At 42.2% G+C, this 20,470-nt stretch overlaps 1 long non-coding RNA gene across 1 annotated transcript in view; it reads right to left on the reverse strand.

The window, feature by feature from the left end:
- Positions 1–14,006, reverse strand: part of LOC140620015 (uncharacterized) — a 28,227-nt gene extending 14,221 nt beyond the window's left edge. The window contains exons 1-2 of the long non-coding RNA XR_012019783.1: positions 13,723–14,006; positions 11,251–11,465 (exon numbers count right to left, since the gene is read on the reverse strand). This is a non-coding gene — a long non-coding RNA (uncharacterized lncRNA). The remainder of the gene's footprint in view (positions 1–11,250; positions 11,466–13,722) is intronic.
- Between the last annotated feature and the right edge of the window lie 6,464 nt (positions 14,007–20,470).

Consider the following 20,470-nt stretch of genomic DNA (forward strand, 5'->3'; position numbering starts at 1 on the left):
ATGGTTCTCCAGTTTTTAATGAGGCCACTGAAGCTCTTAAAAGCACACTTTTGCATGTACGGATTATCACATATTTAATAACGCACTGAGAGGTTGGACAAGCCTATGTTTAAGAACTCAGATCACAGAATCAGCCAGAATTGGATTTGAATTTTAGTTCTGCAATTTGGTAGCTGTGTGACTTTTGAGAAATTACTTAACTTTTGTGAGTTCAATTTCCACAGTGCTAAGTAGGAATAATAATGACTGCCTCCAATGGACAATGGAAAACTTAAATGAGATAAAATGTGTAACTTGTATCCATCAACTATGTAACTAACAGCCCTAAAATCTCAGTGGCCCAACAAAAACATAAATAGAGCATTGCCTCATGCTCCATGTCCAACTCAGGACGTGCTCCTGTCTATGCCACCTTTCCTCCAGAACCAAAGCTAATGAAGCCACCATGATCTAGAGTGTCACCATTCACCACAACAGGGAGAAGGGAGCTTGTAAAGTTGTACACTAGCTCTGAAAGGCTTCCAGCTGGAAGTAACACATGTCCCTTCTGTTCACATTTCACTGGCCAAGCCTAATCCAATAGCCATACCTATCTGTAGGAAAGAAGTGTAATCTGACCACATGCCCAGAAGGTTGAAAATCAGAACTGTTAGCAGCAACACTAATGTTGGCCATACATGCTAAGCACAGGCTCTGGTGATGTAGGATATTTGGATCCTTCAATTTTAACTCAGTGGACAACCTGGCCCTAGAGTATGATCCAAGTAAAACATTGGTGCTGTGTTAACAAATACAAACACTTTAATACAGAATCTGTTCAACCAATATTGGTTGGGCCTCCTACATGCCAAGCTCTCTTTAAGACCCCACAGACTGAGAAGTGAGCCAAACCCTTTGGAGCTAATATTCTGGCCAAATTGGTAGACAACTAAATAGATAGATATAATAATATCAGAAAATAATGATTCCTATGAGAAAAAAAGAAGGGAAGGAGGTAGAAAGTGAGTGGGTAGTACAAGTTCTCCCTGAGGAGTGATAGTTGGTTGGGGCTACCATGAAGTGAAAGTGAGCTAGGTGATAACTACAGGAAGAACATTCCAGGCAAAGGAAGGGCCCAAGTAACATATGCTTGGTCTGTGTCAAACACAGCAAGGAAGCTGAAGCAGCTGGAACATGGACCACAGTGGGGAGGAAATGAGAGCACAAGGGGTCAAGTATCAGGCCATGGAGGGCCAAGGGCTCAGCAAGAACTTGGGCCTTGAGCTGAGACAGTACCCCTGAAGCCTGATGTACAGAAAGGAGGCCTGAGTAGCACCAACAGTAAGGAGCAACCTCCAGTAAGTGAATTTAACTCCTGGATTAGTTAAATGATATCCAATTTTTTCCATTTAATTTCTATCTTAATAAATTTGTTTTCATTGAAATTAATTTTTCTTATAAAATTTACAGCATAAAGAAATTTACAGGATAAATTTAGCCCACTAATTGGCTTTATATCCATATCAAATTTTACAAAATCTAGTACCTGCCATTGTGACATATTTGTTGTTATTTTGTCTGGTCTTTCTGTGACCAATATTTTTCCCAGATTCATTTTTTTTTCACAAATATTTGATTTTTCCATCATAATTGCTCACTCAAAAAAAATTACTGTGTGGAATTTTAGCCATTGCCTTTTTTTTTAATTTATTTTTTATTGGTGTTCAATTTACCAACATACAGAATAACCCCCAGTGCCCGTCACCCATTCACCCCCAACCCCCGCCCTCCTCCCCTTCCATCATACCTAGTTCGTTTCCCAGAGTTAGCAGTCTTTACGTTCTGTCTCCCTTTCTGATATTTCCCACACATTTCTTCTCCCTTCCCTTATATTCCCTTTCACTATTATTTATATTCCCCAAATGAATGAGAACATATAATGTTTGTCCTTCTCCGACTGACTTACTTCACTCAGCATAATACCCTCCAGTTCCATCCACGTTGACGCAAATGGTGGGTATTTGTCATTGGACATCCACATGCAGAAGAATGAAACTAGACCACTCTCTTTCACCATACACAAAGATAAACTCAAAATGGATGAAAGATCTAAATGTGAGACAAGATTCCATCAAAATCCTAGAGAAGAACACAGGCAACACCCTTTTTGAACTCGGCCACAGTAACTTCTTGCAAGATACATCCACGAAGGCAAAAGAAACAAAAGCAAAAATGAACTATTGGGACTTCATCAAGATAAGAAGCTTTTGCACAGCAAAGGATACAGTCAACAAAACTAAAAGACAACCTACAGAATGGGAGAAGATATTTGCAAATGATATATCAGATAAAGGGCTAGTTTCCAAGATCTATAAAGAACTTATTAAACTCAACAGCAAAGAAACAAACAATCCAATCATGAAATGGGCAAAAGACATGAAGAGAAATCTCACAGAGGAAGACATAGACATGGCCAACATGCACATGAGAAAATGCTCTGCATCACTTGCCATCAGGGAAATACAAATCAAAACCACAATGAGATACCACCTCACACCAGTGAGAATGGGGCAAATTAACAAGGCAGGAAACAACAAATGTTGGAGAGGATGCGGAGAAAAGGGAACCATTGCCTTTTTTTATTTTGTGTTGGTTATTTCTACTTATGCAAATTTTCCCCAGGTCGGTTTTTGCAGTTTTCTACATAACTACCTAGATTAATGCTTTAGTAAGACTGATACTTTAGCTAGCCAATTGTTTTTGCTTTGTTTTGCATTACTTACATATGCCAGTAATATCATGAATTCGATTTAAAAAGAAAAAAAAACAGTTCCTACTGATTTCTGCCTTAGCCTGTTTAGGCTGCTATAACAAAATACCACAGGGTGGGTTGCTTATAAACAACAGAAATTCATTTCTCACACTTCTGGAGGCTAGAAGTTCAAAATCAAGATGTCAGGAGTATAGGTTCTAGTGAAGGCCCTCTTCCAGTTGTGGACTGCTGACTTCTGACAATGTCATCACATGCTAGAAGGAATGAGCTAGCTCTCAGAGGCCCCTTAATAAGTACACTAACCCCATTCATGAAGGCTCCACTTGCATGACTTAAGAACCTCCCAAAGGGCTCATCTCTTAACATCATCATCTTTGGGAGTTAGGTTTTCCATATACAAATTTGGGAGGACACAAACATTTAGACCATAACAGCTTTAGAGCAAAGAACAAAGTGAAGGATCTAGAACCAAAAGGTCAAAATAATGGAGTGAAAGCCTCCTGCTTTTAGCATGCATCAACTGAGCAGAAAATGATAATCATTATTGTCTCATGTTACAGGTGAGGACTACACATCTGCATTCCCACTTATGTACTCCAAAGTAAAGATTTGTGTTTATGTTTTTTATTGCTAATGACAAGCATTACCAGCCTGAGTAGGACTCTATGACTTAATTTCACTCATCAGTACAAGAAAGTGTCTCTGAACTGAAAAACAAAATATGGAAAATCAAATTTACCCACAGAATTTATTTTATTTTTACTCATAGGTACAAATGATTTTAGTCAAGGTTGATATAAAAAGATAACCTTTTCAGTCACAGCCCTAATTAAATGGCTCAGCGTTCTTTCTTGATACAGAGTTCAGGGCTTCATCTTTAACCTGTGATCGTCATACTGATCTTCAAGGATGCTAAGAGATTTGAGTCTACAGAGTTAGAAGATTCCTGAAGACTCCACGTCTTCTCCAGAAGTATAGGGGAGGAAACCTAAAATTATTCAGCACTTATATAGGTATTTTGTGTTTATCAAATCATCTATTATTCAAAACATCCTGATGAGGCAAGAGTTTGTCCCCCTGTTTTAGAGACAAGGAAATCAAAGTTCTAGGAGATACAGTAACCAGCCCAAGGTCACATGACTGGTGCATAATGGCAGAGTCAGGACATAAAATCCAGAGGCTGACCTGCCCCTAGAGCTCCTGTATTTTAATACCACCTAGCCCAGCTTCATAAAGATTTGTATTTCATAGCACCAGAGGGTACCTTTTCCTTGGAGACTCTGCTAAGCATTTCCTACTGCAAACTTCCAACCCTACATCTTTCTTTCCATGTCAGGAAGGATTATTATGAAATGACAATGTCCACTTGCTCACTTTTGAGCTAATGTAGGGTACTCATGACCAACAATGGAAATTTGAGGTATGTATCTCTTAAAATATATATATTCTCAGAACTATCCCTAGGCAATGGAACATTTACAAAAGCATTCCAGACATGCTATTGCACTCTGTGACACACTATAGTAAACACTATTGTGCACCCCTGCATAGTGATTTCTGAGCCACCTTGTTCTAGATTTGCATTTCAAGAAAATAAATCCTAATTTTCCAGGCTCTGTGACATACATGCCATGTCACATAACCTGAAGTCTCCTATATCATTTGGCCTATTATATATATTACAACTCAAGTTCACTCACTTTGTCAAAATAAGTCATTCTTTTGAAATCAACTGCAACAACTTAAAAAAAGTAACAAAGAATCTTTTTTTTTCATGCCTCTTTATCCAACCAGGGAGATCTATTTTAAACAGCCACTCAAAATGTATTAATAATAAAAGCCAACAAATGTGCTTTCTTTGACTTAATGATCTGAAAAGCTCCCAGTTAATGGCAGTCACTGATTTTCAGCTTTCCTCCTTGGTAGACAGAGAAACTGACCATCAAGGACTGGGCCTGGCCCATCTGATTTATTGATACCATTGTATGCTGTCACTTACTCATAAGCATTGCAAATGCTGAACATTATATGAAGAGGACCAGTACACTAAATTATAGATGGCCAGTATGGAGAAGTATAATATATGAGGTCCCATCAGCACAGTGTCAGAGCAACCTTTCAAATAAAAGTCTCTGCTTTAATGAGCACCAAAGGCCCATCCACATTAGGCATATGAACTAGAGAGAAATAAATCAGAGGATCACAATTTATAATCCAAAAGAGGTGCATCAAGTTTGGGAGGAGACTAATTGCTGAGTTAAGAAGGCAAAGCAGTTCAGCATGTTAAAACACAAAATCACCAGATAGTACTTGTCTAAGTATCCTCATGAAGTCTTTGTATTCATCTAAAAGTCCACTATCAATAGAATATAAAAATATATATAAGGAATGAGTAAGCTGAAGAATAGTGTGTTGGGTGGATTCCCTAAGGCACTAACCTGAATGATTTCTCTGGCCTGGAGTGGAATGAAGGAGCGGGGGTGGGAGGAGGTTGGGTGTAGAACCATCAGAAAGGCAATTCTGGGACCTCTTTGCATTGTGTATATAAATCATTAAACATCAGACAAATGATTTAACACTAATACAAACATGGGTTCCCAGAGAATTAAATTTTCCTTCCCACAAATGAGTCAGAATAAAAGTGAACTGACCACACCATCGTCTACCAAGTGCCAGGAAGTATGATGCCAGTACAAAATATACCTTGTCAGGATTGATGTGACTGTATTTAAAATCATCCATGCACCCATAAAATTCCTGAACCCAGTCAGTATCTTTCCAAAACAGAATAATGAAGCCAGCTCTCATCTGATACACAGGTCCCAAAGGCCACATCTATGACCTGGGCTCACCATGAGGGAATTTGAAACATTTTAGAGCAAAAGCAAAGATGAAGATTACCCATGGTGCTCCTTAAGAACTTAACCTTTAGTCTGAAATTATACTCTTCCCAATAAATGGCACAGAATACTTCTCCTTTTAAAATAATGACATTCGAGGGAGGGGCAAGATGGCAGAAGAGTAGGGTCCCCAAGTCACCTGTCTCCACCAAATTACCTAGATAACCTTCAAATTATCCTGAAAATCTACGAATTCGGCCTGAGATTTAAAGAGAGAACAGCTGGAATGCTACAGTGAGAAGAGTTCGCGCTTCTATCAAGGTAGGAAGACGGGAAAAAAAGAAATAAAGAAACAAAAGGCCTCCAAGGAGGAGGGGCTCCAAGAGGAGCTGGGCTGAGGCCGGGGCGAGTGTCCCCAGGACAGGAGAGCCCCGTCCCGGAGGAGCAGGAGCTGCACCAACCTTCCCGGGCGGAAAGGGGCTCGCAGGGAGTTGGAGCAGGACCCCAGGAGGGCGGGGGTGCCCTCGGGTTCCCTGGGACACTAACAGGCACCTGCGCCCCGGGAGAGTGCGCCGAGCTCCCTGAGGGCTGCAGCGCGCACGGCGGGACCCGGAGCAGCTCGGAGGGGCTCGGGCGGGCTCCGCGGAGGGGGCTGCGGGGCGGGAGCAGCTGGGGGGGGCTCGGGCAGAGGAAGAGGCTCCGCGCGGAGGGGGCTGTGCTGCCGGGAGCGCGAATCCAACAGCACAGGCCGGGAGCATAGGGCGCCGGGACACAGCCCAGGATCCAGCCTCCCCCCGGGACAGGCAGAGGCCGGGAGGGCCCAGGACAGCAAGGACGCTCCTGCCCCGAGCTGAGCAGATCAGCGGCCCCACCCCGGAGCCTCCAGGCCCTGCAGACGGAGAGCTCCGGAGCTACTGCAGTTACTGCGGGAGCTGACGCCAGGGCTCCAGAGCTGGCCCCGCCAGTGGGGTTGTTCCTCCTGGGGCCTCACGGGGTAAACACCCCCCACTGAGCCCTGCACCAGGTGGGGGCAGAGCAGCTCCCCCAAGTGCTAACACCTAAAAATCAGAACAGCAGCCCCCTCCCCCAGAACCAGCTAGACGGACAAGTTCCAGGGGAAGTCAAGGGACTTAAAGTACACAGAATCAGAAGATACCCCCCCTGTTTTGGGTTTTTTTCTTTTTTCTTTTTTTTTGCTTTTTTTTTTTTTTTTTTTTTTTTTTTGCTTTTTGATTTCTGTTTGCTTCCCCCACCCTTTTTTCCCCTTTCTTTTTCAAAAACCTCCCAAGACACCAAAGTCCAGGGCCAGATGGCTTCCCAGGGGAATTCTATCAAACGTTTAAAGAAGAAACCATATCTATTCTCCTAAAGCTGTTTGGAAAGATAGAAAGGGAGTACTTCCAAATTCGTTCTATGAGGCCAGCATCACCTTAATTCCAAAACCAAAGACCCCACCAAAAAGGAGAATTACAGACCAATATCCCTGATGAACATGGATGCAAAAATTCCCAACAAGATACTAGCCAATAAGATCCAACAATACATTAAGAAAATTATTCACCATGACCAAGTAGGATTTATCCCCGGGACACAAGGCTGGTTCAACACCCGTAAAACAATCAATGTGATTCATCATATCAGCAAGAGAAAAAGCAGGACCATATGATCCTCTCATTAGATGCAGAGAAAGCATTTGACAAAATACAGCAACCATTCCTGATCAAAACTCTTCCGAGTGTAGGGGTAAAGGGAACATTCCTCAACATCTTAAGCAAATATTCTCAATAGGGAAGCACTGGGAGCCTTTCCCCTAAGATCAGGAACAAGACAGGGATGTCCACTCTCACCACTGCTCTTCAACTAGTACTGGAAGTCCTAGCCTCAGCAATCAGACAACAAAAAGACATTAAAGGCATTCAAATTGGCAAAGAAAAAGTCAAACTCTCCCTCTTCGCCGATGACATGATATTCTACATAGAAAACCCAAAAGCCTCCACCCCAAGATTGCTAGAACTCATACAGCAATTTGGTAGCGTGGCAGGATACAAAATCAGTGCCCAGAAGTCAGTGGCATTTCTATACACTAACAATGAGACTGAAGAAAGAGAAATTAAGGAGTCAATCCCATTTACAATTGCACCCAAAAGCATAAGATACCTAGGAATAAACCTAACCAAAGCGGTAAAGGATCTATACTCTAAAAACTATAGAACACTTCTGAAAGAAATTGAGGAAGATACAAAGAGATGGAAAAATATTCCATGCTCATGGATTGGCAGAATTAATATTGTGAAAATGTCAATGTTACCCAGGGCAATTTACACGTTTAATGCAATCCCTGTCAAAATACCATTACCATGAACTTTCTTCAGAGAGTTAGAACAAATTATTTTAAGATTTGTGTGGAACCAGAAAACACCCTGGATATCCAGGGGAATTTTAAAAAAGAAAACCATATCTGGGGGCATCACAATGCCAGATTTCAGGTTGTACTACAAAGCTGTGGTCATCAAGACCGTGTGGTACTGGCACAAAAACAGACACATAGATCAATGGAACAGAATAGAGAACCCAGAAGTGGACCCTGAACTTTATGGTCAACTAATATTCGATAAAGGAGGAAAGACTATCCATTGGAAGAAAGACAGTCTCTTCAATAAATGGTGCTGGGAAAATTGGACATCCACATGCAGAAGAATGAAACCAGACCACTCTCTTTCACCATACACAAAGATAAACTCAAAATGATGAAAGATCTAAGTGTGAGACAAGATTCCATCAAAATCCTAGAGGAGAACACAGGCAACACCCTTTTTGAACTCAGTCACAGTAACTTCTTGCAAGATACATCCACGAAGGGAATAGAAACAAAAGCAAAAATGAACTATTGGGACTTCATCAAGATAAGAAGCTTTTGCATAGCAAAGGATACAGTCAACAAAACTAAAAGACAACCTACAGAATGGGAGAAGATATTTGCAAATGATATATCAGATAAAGGGCTAGTTTCCAAGATCTATAAAGAACTTATTAAACTCGACACCAAAGAAACAAACAATCCAATCATGAAATGGGCAAAAGACACGAAGAGAAACCTCACAGAGGAAGACATAGACATGGCCAACATGCACATGAGAAAATGCTCCGCATCACTTGCCATCAGGGAAATACAAATCAAAACCACAATGAGATACCACCTCACACCAGTGAGAATGGGGAAAATTAACAAGGCAGGAAACCACAAATGTTGGAGAGGATGTGGAGAAAAGGGAACCCTCTTACACTGTTGGTGGGAATGTGAACTGGTGCAGCCACTCTGGAAAACTGTGTGGTGGTTCCTCAAAGAGTTAAAAATAGACCTGCCCTACGACCCAGCAATTGCACTGTTGGGGATTTACCCCAAAGATACAGATGCAATGAAACGCCGGGACACCTGCACCCCAATGTTTATAGCAGCAATGGCCAGAATAGCCAAACTGTGGAAGGAGCCTCGTTGTCCATCGAAAGATGAATGGATAAAGAAGATGTGGTTTATGTATACAATGGAATATTACTCAGCCATTAGAAATGACAAATACCCACCATTTGCGTCAACGTGGATGGAACTGGAGGGTATTATGCTGAGTGAAGTAAGCCAGTCGGAGAAGGACAAACATTATATGTTCTCATTCATTTGGGGAATATAAATAATAGTGAAAGGGAATATAAGGGAAGGGAGAAGAAATGTGTGGGAAATATCAGAAAGGGAGACAGAACATAAAGACTGCTAACTCTGGGAAACGAACTAGGGGTGGTAGAAGGGGAGGAGGGCAGGGGGTGGGAGTGAATGGGTGATGGGCACCAGGGGTTATTCTGTATGTTGGTAAATTGAACACCAATAAAAAATAAATTAAAAAAATAATAATAAAATAAAATAAAATAATGACATTCGGGTAGCCCAGGTGGCTCAGCAGTCTAGTGCCTCCTTCAGCTCAGGGCGTGATCCTGGAGACCAGGGATTGAGTCCCACATCAGGTTCCCTGCATGGAGCCTGCTTCTCCCTCTCTCTCTCTCTCTCTCTCTGTGTGTGTGTGTCTCGCAAATAAATAAAATCTTAAAAAAAATAATATAATATAATAAAATAATGACATTCAGGGACATTCAGGTGGCACAGTGGTTTAGCACCTGCCTTTGGCCCAGGCCATGATCCTGGAGACCCAGGATCGAGTCCCACATTGGGCTCCCTACATGGATCCTGCTTCTCTCTCTGTGTCTGTCATGAATAAATAAATAAAATCTATTAAATAATAATAATGACATTCAGTTTGTAGTCACCAAGGTCCTTTTAGTCTAATATCCTTGGTTCAGCAAAATAAAAAGTTAACAATTTTATGTTGAACACAATTTTTAGAAATTTATCAGCCCATAAGATTCAAAAATCTAAAAATAATCATTTAATATTCTAAAGTAGCCCAGCTCTATATATCAACATATACCCAGGTAAGGATGGATAAATGTCTTCTCTGTTCATTTTGCAACTTGAATGTGGTGAGAGGAAAGAGCCACCCGGTATAACCTAACTTAGAGGATTGGTCCTGGCTTCAAGCTTGGTGAATCCTGTAAATGATGATCTCTCAAGCATTCATACTAAGGCAAGTGATTATCTGGAATACAATGGTGACCTCCCTTTGTTTTCTATCTTGTCTTAGTATCTCAGACAAGTTGAAGATTCTTCCCACACCCTGGACTAATAGTTTCTTGACCTTTTTCATTTAAGTTCTGTTCCACATCAGCTACCTAAAGTCAATGAACCTCGTTTTCACTTGTATGATGGAACTCTCCTTCCTTTGATCTCACAGCAAGGCAGGGAAGCCCAGTAACTGAGAAGTGATGATTGGACATGACACCTCCCAAGGCTTGGTCAACAGAAGAGGGCTTTGAAGTGAACCTCACATTCCAGAAGGAGAATTTTGATGGACTTTTTGCATAATGTGCAGTCAAGGTTATTACTAGTGGGGGCCATGAGTCTCTTATGCTCAGATGAACTGCATGGTGAGATAGTGGACCATTTTTAGCAACTTAATCAAGATCAAAGGGAAAAATTAAAAACCAAAACAAATAAAGATAAAAAAAAAAAAAGTAATCTTCAAACCAAGAGCACATCCCAGGCTGGGGTCAAAGGGACTTCAAAGTCACAGGAGGAGCCTGCCAATGAGAATGCACCTGTCTTTATTTTAGCCATTCCTCTGCCTGTATACTGTCCCTCCTCCATCTCATTCTGTAAGTTCAAATTCCCCCAATTCTCCAAGGCTCAGCTAGAAACTATTTCTCATAATAAGCCTTCCTGGCCCTCGGTGACAAATTCTCTCTTCCTCTTAGTATAATCACAGTGCTGAATTATATTTTTCTTATCAGAGGAATGCCCATAATTTCCTACTTCGTATTATTGGGTTTTTTTTTATTTTTATTTATTTATGATAGTCACAGAGAGAGAGAGAGAGAGAGAGAGAGAGGCAGAGACACAGGCAGAGGGAGAAGCAGGCTCCATGCACCGGGAGCCCGATGTGAGATTGGATCCTGGGTCTCCAGGATCGCGCCCTGGGCCAAAGGCAGGCGCCAAACCACTGCACCACCCAGGGATCCCCGTATTATTGGTTTTAAGAGCACTATTTCTCTTACCATTTTGAAAGAATCACAAGACCAGAATCATGTTTGATTCATCTTTGTATATGGTTGATGTTCAATAATTACTTGTTGAATGCAAATATGAATGAATGGATGAATATAAAATGGCATATATTCACTTTAAACTTCCTCCAACTCCACAATGGCATTTTTAATTCTCTGCTTCCTTGTATTTCCTTACATGGCATCAGTAGGCAACTCTGATGTCTCTGGGAAGACAAAAACAACTAAGTTGTTGATGATGCTGGTAAGGGGCAATTACAAAAATTTCACCTTTGGTTCCTGTAGCCACTTCTGGATTTTCCAACAGTTTTCACACACACACGCACACACACACACAAGAAAAGAAAAATCATTTCATTTATTCTAACTACTACCCTGTCATGGGAGAAATAGAAGCAACAGAGGAATATACTCCCCATACAGCAGGTGGAAAAGCTGAGGTTTTACGAGATGTGGTAACTTATCTGAAGTCACATTAATGACAAGTAGCAAACAAAGTTTCAAATAGGCTTAGTCTTTTGGAGAGAAAACACATCTGGGGATGCTTACCTCGTGGGATCCAGTAGTAGAGTGGGGTCAACAAGATAAAGGAAGCCATGTTAAGAAATGGTCTTTGAGAGAGGAAGATAATCCATGTGAAATAAACAAGGACTGTATTAATCCCCCCCCCAAAAAAAACCCCCACCAAAATTTGCTGACATGCCCATAATTGTAAGGAACCCAAGTTTTGCTTTTGAAGGCTGTGGTTGGCATGTCCATGTGAGGTACTCCTCAAAAGTCCCAAGGCATTTGAAATAGAGGAAGTCAAACTTCAATGTTGTGGTTCATTCATTTATTTGGCAAGCATGATTTGGGGGATTATTCTACTAGAAGTTGAAGAGATAATTCTTGCTTCTGATTCAAGGACTGCAAACCAATAGACACTTTAGCAGAAGGAAAGGGAGAAAGGAATTCCTTTAGAGGGAAACAGAAGTTTCAAAAATCAAACTTTTTTCAACTCAACATGGTGGATCCAGGTTTGGAATACATGTTTCTTGACTCTTTAGTTCTTGGTTGGCTCTCTGCTTTTGTTGGAAAGGGGAACTGAGGAGAATGAGGTTGACTTAAGCTCCACATAAGGTCATGGGCAAAGAAGAGCTAGGGGTTATGAGAGTTAAATCCCACATCTAATGTTTTAGCCATTAAACAAAGCTTTCTCCTAGTGATAGCAGCCATATTACTTTCTTTCCCTTTACACCAAAAAGGCCCAAAATTCAAAGCCCAGTCCTGCTGTAGCCCTGTACCAAAGCAGCACCCTTCGCCATCTGCAGTGCTTCTCTGGGGCCAGCCTATACATTTGCAAAGCAAAGCTCTCCAAACCAGAATTGTATAAGTTCTCACCAATAGACCAGTTTTCATCTGCCTCAAATTCAAATTACTAATTGTCTTTTGATCACATATCATGTGGTGGGAAAATGAATTCTGAAAAAAGTATGCTCTGTTAGCAAGCAGCAAAACAACAGGTGCTCAATTCACAAGTCATAATCTGTTTTTCATTGCATATCTGAAAGCTCTTCACCCAACTCTAGGCTTTTAATACATAGACAGACTATTTTTCTGTTCTTGGTGTTTCCCAACAGAAGGAGAGAATGATGTGTGTCTTGCTCACCATTGCATTCCTCACACAGTGGCTGGCACGTAGCAGAAGCCCAATAAATATTTGTTGAATATTGGTGTACACACATGTGCATGAAAAAGCCTGCAATGTAACCGCAATCTTGCAATACTCATTCCTCATGGAAAGACCCTCTGGATTTCCACAGAAATTCCCTTGGTTTAGGAGGGCAGAGGGCAAGGGTGGGGGCTGCTTGCTTCTGTTTTCCCAGAAGTCCCAGTGACAGTGCACTTGGATGTTGGACGCCTATGAGGACCTAAATATGTCCACTCACACTGATGAGCATGTTTGTATGCAATTGCCTCCTTTAAGAGACATTTAGGCAATTGAACCAATTGTATCAGCTACATGAAGGCTGCCCTTGGGACACCTGGACACTGGGCAGCTTGCGGAAATCTGCTGCTGCTTTAAGTCACTATCTAGGAAAAGGAGCAAATTTCTCTACAAACCCCCAAGACTGTTTTGCCCTGGTGCTGTGACAGGGAACAGTGACAAGGAAGAAAGGGCATGGAGTCACCATCTGTTGAGTGCCTGTTTTATGACAAGCATGTCACTGGCTGTTTTACCTGCATTATCTCATCAGAAATTGGTGCTGTCATCCCCATATCAGAAATGAGAAAGCTGAGCCTTTGAAAGGTCAAGGTAGTTTGCCCAAGGATTTTCAGTTCAAAGGGGCAGAACTGAGATGTAAACTCAGATTTGTTTGAAGCCAAACCCCATGTTCTCTCCACCACCTCATTCTGTTTGCTGAAAGAAAAACTAGATTCCATATCCAACTCTTTTCTTGCTTTCTGAGAATAGCACCTTACCTGCAGCTGAGCATGTGGCCTTCCTGTTTCAATGATAGCTTGCTGGTCTAGTAAAATAAGCCAGGGAAGGCACCAGAAGTCAAGGTTGTGGCACTCCCTTCGATGTACACACCTGCTCCCTCCCTTTCCCCCTTTTTACTCTCTTTATTTTTCTTCTGACTTTCTGTATCTTTCTGCCTATATCTTGGGTTTGCAGTGACAGCCCTTTGACCCTCAAAGCTAAAACATGTGCCAAGTCCTGGCACTGAATAGCTTAATTTAATTAGGTCCTGAGATGACCAAGTTCACTGCTGACATCATTTCTCAGAATCCCGTGGGGCACTTTCTGTTGCATTGTGATGCCTCAGGACACAGTGTTAGAGTCCAGAACCAGGAGATGACCTTGCACACAAGGGAGCTAGGTTCCAGTGGGCCAAGCCTTCCATAGGTGCTGGAAGTCCTCTCTGGAAAGCTGAATGTACTGTCAGGGGGCAAAGCAGTAGAGATGTGACAAAGCAGGCAGCATCAAGTAGTTCAACAGAGGGAAAATGTGTTCTGTCAATGTGAACAGAGGACAATGATAGGAAACCAGTTAGTAGACAGTGCTTGGAGACCACCCAGGAGTCAGGCTCAGGGATGTCTGTCATCAGGCAACAGGGACCCAGGGATGCTCAAAACTAAGCCTTTGAGTCCTAGAGGACATGGCAGGAATGAGGCAGAAGCCCAAGGGTACAGGGGCCATCAGCTGAGCAAACTAAAAAATAATCTGGACTTGAGCAAGAGGTTCAGGCAGCAGAACCAGAGTTCAGGGTGAAGACCACATCTACAGAAAAGGACTGTTAGGTTTTTTTCCTCACATCAACCAATTCCCTAATTCTCCAACTGGATGTCCTACAATTCAATTCAATTATGACACTTCCTGGAGTTAGCGTCAGAACCTACAGGTTAAGGCCTTAGTCCCAGAAGACTGCCCTTACTTCAAAAGTCCCCACGTTACCCACATGCTATCTGACTTGGCTACAAAGTCAGGGGCTCCCAAAATCCCGCCTGGGTCTGATCCTCAGTTTTGGCTCACAGAAACTTGAGGAAACATTATATGTACCATAACAGTTTGTTTTAAAGTACAAATAAACAGCCAGATGAAGAGAAACTATGGTGAGGTCCAGAGGAGTCCAGAGCACAGGAGCTTCTGTCCCCTTGTTGTTGGGGGTACACCACTCTCCCAACACATGGGTATGTTGACCAACACAGAAGATCCTCAAACTTCATCATTTGAAGGGTGGGATGGGGTTTGGAGGTTTCATACCATACCTGTGATTGTGGTCACTGGTGACCAGCTTAATCTCTAGCCTCTCTCTCCTCTCTGGAAATCAAGATGTGAGGTTGAATGCTCTGAGCTTCTAATCATGGCTGGCTTCTCTGGCAAGCAGCCCCCATCCTGAAGCTAGCAGCCCCCCAGCCAAGAGTCATCTCCTCAGCACACCAAAGACATACTTACCACTCAGGAGATTGTAAGGGTTTTAGGAGCTATGTGTCAGAAACAAGGGGCAAAGACCAAACACTGTGTTATGCCACAGAGGTGAGTGTCCAACTGTAAGAATACAGGTAGGAGCCACTTTGGTGGCCAGGACGACCAACAACTGTATCCTCTACATTGGATAGAGCCTCAGTTTCTAGAGTTGAGGCCAGCTATAGAGTAAAAGGCTGAAGTGAACCTATAAATATGAGGTCCCAGAAGATATGGGAGAGAAAAACACTTAGCCAGCAATAAGACCAAGAAAAGATATCTGGAGAAGCCCCTGCTACTTATATGGCTTCTGAGCTCCTCCAGAGTCATGACTGTCACCATGGCTTCTCTGCTTTTTCCCAAGATACTTTGTAAAAATCAACTGGGGAAGAAAAAAAAAAAAAAAAAAAAGCTTAACTCATAGAAACAGAGAGTAGAAAACTGGTTCCCCAGGAGTTGCCATAGGGGAAATAGGGAGAGGTTGGTAAAAAGGTACAAACTTCCAGCTGTAAGATGAATTAGGTCTGAGGATCTAATGTATCATGTATGACCATGATTGATTACATTGTATTATATAATTGGAATTTGCTAAGAGAGTAGAACTTAAATGTTCTTACCCTACCTCCCACAAAAAAGAAAAGGAAAAGTAACTATGTGAGGTGATGAATATGTTAGTTACCTAGGTGGGGGGAAGCCTCTCACAATGCATAATAGATCAAGTCATCATATTATACACATTAAATATCTTAGTTTTGTCAGTTATACCTCAGTAAAGCTGAAAAAAATCAATAATAATTATTAAGCTCCTTTAATTATGCTCTGGAGTTATGGGGGATTAACTCTTAGAAGTAGTTCTTGCCTTCAAAGTTTATTCTAGTCAAAGACATGAAAGTAATATACATGAAATAGAGAATTATAATATTTTAGCTCTAGAAGGAATCGTACAGTTTGTACTTGTTTCTTGTTGCTGCAGTAAAAATTACCACAAATTTAGTGGCTTAAGGCTATGCTACATATTTGTTACCTTATAGGTCTAGAGGATGGGAGGTTAAAACTGTTCTGAGCTAAAATCAAGGTGTTAGCACAACTGCCTTTTTTCTGAGGCTCTACTGGAAAATCTACCTCCTTCTCTTTTCCAGGTCTGAAGGCCATCTGCATTCCTGGCAAAAGAAAGCCCTCAACCTCTGCTTCCATTGTCACATGTCTGGCTTCCAATTCTGATCCTCCTGCCTCCCTCTGGGAAGGATGCTTGTGATTACACTGGCCTCACCCACATAATCCAGGATAATCTTCTCTGAAGATTCTTAATTTAATCACATCTGCAAAGAACCTTTTGTCATGTAAGGTAACATATTCACTGGTTCCAGGGTTTAAGAAGTGATCATCATGGGCGAGGGGGGCAGGATGTAATATTCTGTCTTCCAGGGAGCTCTCCTAACATAGCCAGCCCCTGTTTTATTTTTATTTTTATTTTTTTAATAAGAAATTTATTTTTTATTGGTGTTCAATTTGCCAACATACAGAATAACACCCAGTGCTCATCCCATCAAGTGCCCCCCTCAGTGCCCGTCACCCAGTCACCCCCACCCCTGCCCACCTCCCCTTCCACCACCCCTAGTTCGTTTCCCAGAGTTAGGAGTCTTCATGTTCTGTCTCCCTTCTGATATTTCCTACCCATTTCTTCTTCCTTCCCTTCTATTCCCTTTCACTATTACTTATATTCCCCAAATGAATGAGAACATATAATGTTTGTCCTTCTCCGACTGACTTATTTCACTCAGCATAATACCCTTCAGTTCCATCCATGTCGAAGCAAATGGTGGGTATTTGTCGTTTCTAATGGCTGAGGAATATTCCATTGTATACATAGACCACATCTTCTTTATCCATTCATCTTTCGATGGACACTGAGGCTCCTTCCACAGTTTGGCCATTGTGGACATTGCTGCCAGCCTCTGTTTTAGATGCACAAGGGTAAATGAGTCACCCAGAGCCACGAGTTTAGACTAGAGCCCATGTCTGATTCCTATCACATTTCCTAGACAGGTGCTCTTTCTACTACATTAAGCTGCCACAAAATACACAATACAAATCAGTATAACAGTAAGTGTGCCTCACAGTATATGTTTATAAATACACAGGATTACGGGGTCAGAGAGTTAGTGCTCAGGGGACTTTAGAGGTCTTCATGTCCAATAATCTGATCCTAGCTGCATCCATATATTTTATATCTCCAGTTAAGGGGAACCCCACACCCGCCAAAGCAACTCACAGCCTATTTCTGCCCCTGTGAACTATAAGTAGAATATTCCTGGAATGTCTGGATCGCCAAGCTTCAGAGTTTGGACAATCCACACTATACATCCCAGCAGTGACCCTAAAACACTGGAGATCCCACAAGCCTAGATAGACAAGAAGTGAAGTCCCCTTCCTGGGGACTCGATCCTCTGATCCAGGCAAGAATACTGATGGAATTTACTACCATCTCAAGGGCAGTCCTGTGTGCCCATCTCTCTGCTAGAACCAGAACCCAGATAGCACTGCACAAACACTGCCAGACAAGTTTCCAAACATTCTCTCCTTAGTCACAGAATTTAACAGACACAAGACCAGCCTGCATTTCTCAGACTTCCTTGCAGTTAGGTGGACATAAGATAATTTTTTCCAATGGAATATGAATAGAAATAACGTGTACCATTTTAGGACCAGGCTTTCTAAATCAGGTGCTTCTTTTTTCTTTGTCTTCCTTCTGCCTAAACGCTGATGTCTTTGGGGGTCTAGTGAAAGGTACTTTTATTTCTGAATCACTGCACAAAGGAGAGAGAACCATTGACCAGCAGCAGCCACTTTAGACTGCTTTATGAGTAAGAAATAAACTTCTATAGCATTTAAGCCATCCTAACTTGGAGTCTAATTTGTCACAGTAGCTTAGCTTACCATAACTACAATAATACCGCTTAACTGCTGCCTGACCAGTGTCATTGCCACTGGTCATAGCCAAAGGGCAAGTTCTAATTGTTCCTGCCAGCCAGGACACTACCATTCCAGCCATGGAGGCCTAGGGAGGTGGGATGGGAGACTCAGAGTGGCCCTAAAATCCCCATTCATACCCCGATGCTTTCACAGAGACTACATTTTCTTAATACCATATAAGGCACTATGCCATCTCTGACACACTCCACTCTCCAATGAGATGGCTGTCCCAAGCCCCTTCCATGTGGAAATTCCAAACCCTGCACTGGTCACAAATGATACTCAAGTTGTCTGTAATGGAATTCTAGTCACCACCACTGCCACCTGCATCATGTCACCAGCTCTGATCACGTCACCCCACACTGCCATAGATCTCAGCTCACTCTGTAAGAGTTCTTTGAACATAGAGGACCAAGGTACCCCCCACCAAAGTGATGCTGAATGGCCCACGTGGGATAGGTTGAGCGAGCCACCCCTCATAGATTCAAAAGCACTGTTCTCTTTGACCACCTAATACTATGCTAAGGTCAAACCTCTGACCTCATCTCTTTTGATTCTTGTACTGAGTTTATTTTAGCTATCTTGGCGATGACCTTTCCTGTCACTGGATCTATCTTAGGGCCACTTTTTCTACCCTAACAGCTTTCAATTACTTTGAAAACTTCCTCATATCAAGTTTCTCTGTAAAACTACAAAAATAAAGAAGAAAGGAAAAAGTTCTACCTCATTGGATGTCTCATTCCACTTACATGAAATTTCTGCCTCTTGGTAACTTAACCCACACAATCCTGATTACACATAGGACTGGGGTTCTAAAGTATCTAGAACAAGAATTTCTCTACGTGGTAGTCCTCATAAAAACTAAGAATAACTCCCATGACCCCAAACAAAGTCATCTTTTTTAGGTCAATATTCTCTATTTGTTTGACTAGCTCTTGAGAAATTAAATAAGAAAAATGTAAGGGACACCTGGGTGGCTCAGGAGTTTGGTGCCTGCCCTCAGCCCAGGGCATGATCCTGAAGTCTCAGGATTGAGTCCCACATCATGCTCCCTGCCTGGAGCCTGCTTCTCCCTCTGCCTGGGTCTTTGCCTCTCTCTCTATCTATCTCTTTCTCTCATGAATAAATAAAATCTTTTTAAAAAATGTAAGAGGAAGCACTCTATGATCCCTTGAGCTCCCAGTAAATGCTAGTCAGTGTTGTGGCTGCTGGACGCAATCTCAGTTTTCCTCAATCTCCTTGCCTCACCTCTCAACACTCCCACAGGAGGAGGGAGACACCGACAGATGGAGTGGAGAACAAAGCTCCCTGGAGAGGAATCTGAGCTGGCATTTGAGGATGTATGTCATTATGCATACAATAGGCAAAAAATCAAAGTGAGAAAGAGAATATGAGTAAAAACAGGACCAGAGAAGGTTCTGGGTTGGTTAGGAAGGTTAAGAGGGCTGTGCGCCCAATTCCACCATGGGACAGGTAGGAGGTTTCCCACACTCACAAACAATGCTCCAACCCCAGTTAGGTGTTCTACAATTCAACTCAATTCTATCACTGTCTATTTGGAGTTATGGTCAGATCCCACAAGTTAAGGGTTTAGTCTTACAAGACTATCCCTCTTGCAACTTCAGACACCAATCTCAAATTCAAGTTATTACCTGTGCTTTTGACCAACCAGCTGTAAATTGGAGGTCGCCACGACCCCCTCCTCACATTTGCTCTCAGCACTCAGAGAAACAGGGGCTCTTGGGTGTCTCAGTGTTTGAGCATCTGCCTTTGGCTCAGATCATAATCCTGGGATCCTGGGATTGAGTCCTGCATCAGGCGCCCCACAGGGAACCTGCTTCTCCCTCAACTGTGTCTCTGCCTCTCTTTCTGTGTCTCTCATGAATAAATAAATGAAATCTTTAAAAAAAAAAAAAAAAAAAAAGAACTCAGAGAAACACTTTACTTACTAGATCACCAGTTTATTATAAAAGGATATAACTCCAGAACAGCTAGGTGAAAACAAGGAATGGGGAAAGGAACTTTCAAGCCTCCCTTCAAGAGCACTACTCTTCTAGCACCAAATATAACGCTCTCTAGCCCATCCTTTTGGATTTTTATGGAGGCTTTGTTATATAGGCAAGATTTATTAAATCATTGGCCACCGGGGATTGATTCAACCTCCAGCCCTTCTGCCTTCCCTGAAGGTCATGAAGGTGGGGCTGAATCCCAGGATTGGTCCCCCAGGGAACCAGGCCCAAACCATAGGAGTTTTTCAAAAATTGCCTTACTAACCTAACAAAAGCCACC

The sequence above is a fragment of the Canis lupus genome, chromosome 1, assembly GCF_048164855.1.
Source record: "Canis lupus baileyi chromosome 1, mCanLup2.hap1, whole genome shotgun sequence".
NCBI classification, from domain to species: domain Eukaryota; kingdom Metazoa; phylum Chordata; class Mammalia; order Carnivora; family Canidae; genus Canis; species Canis lupus.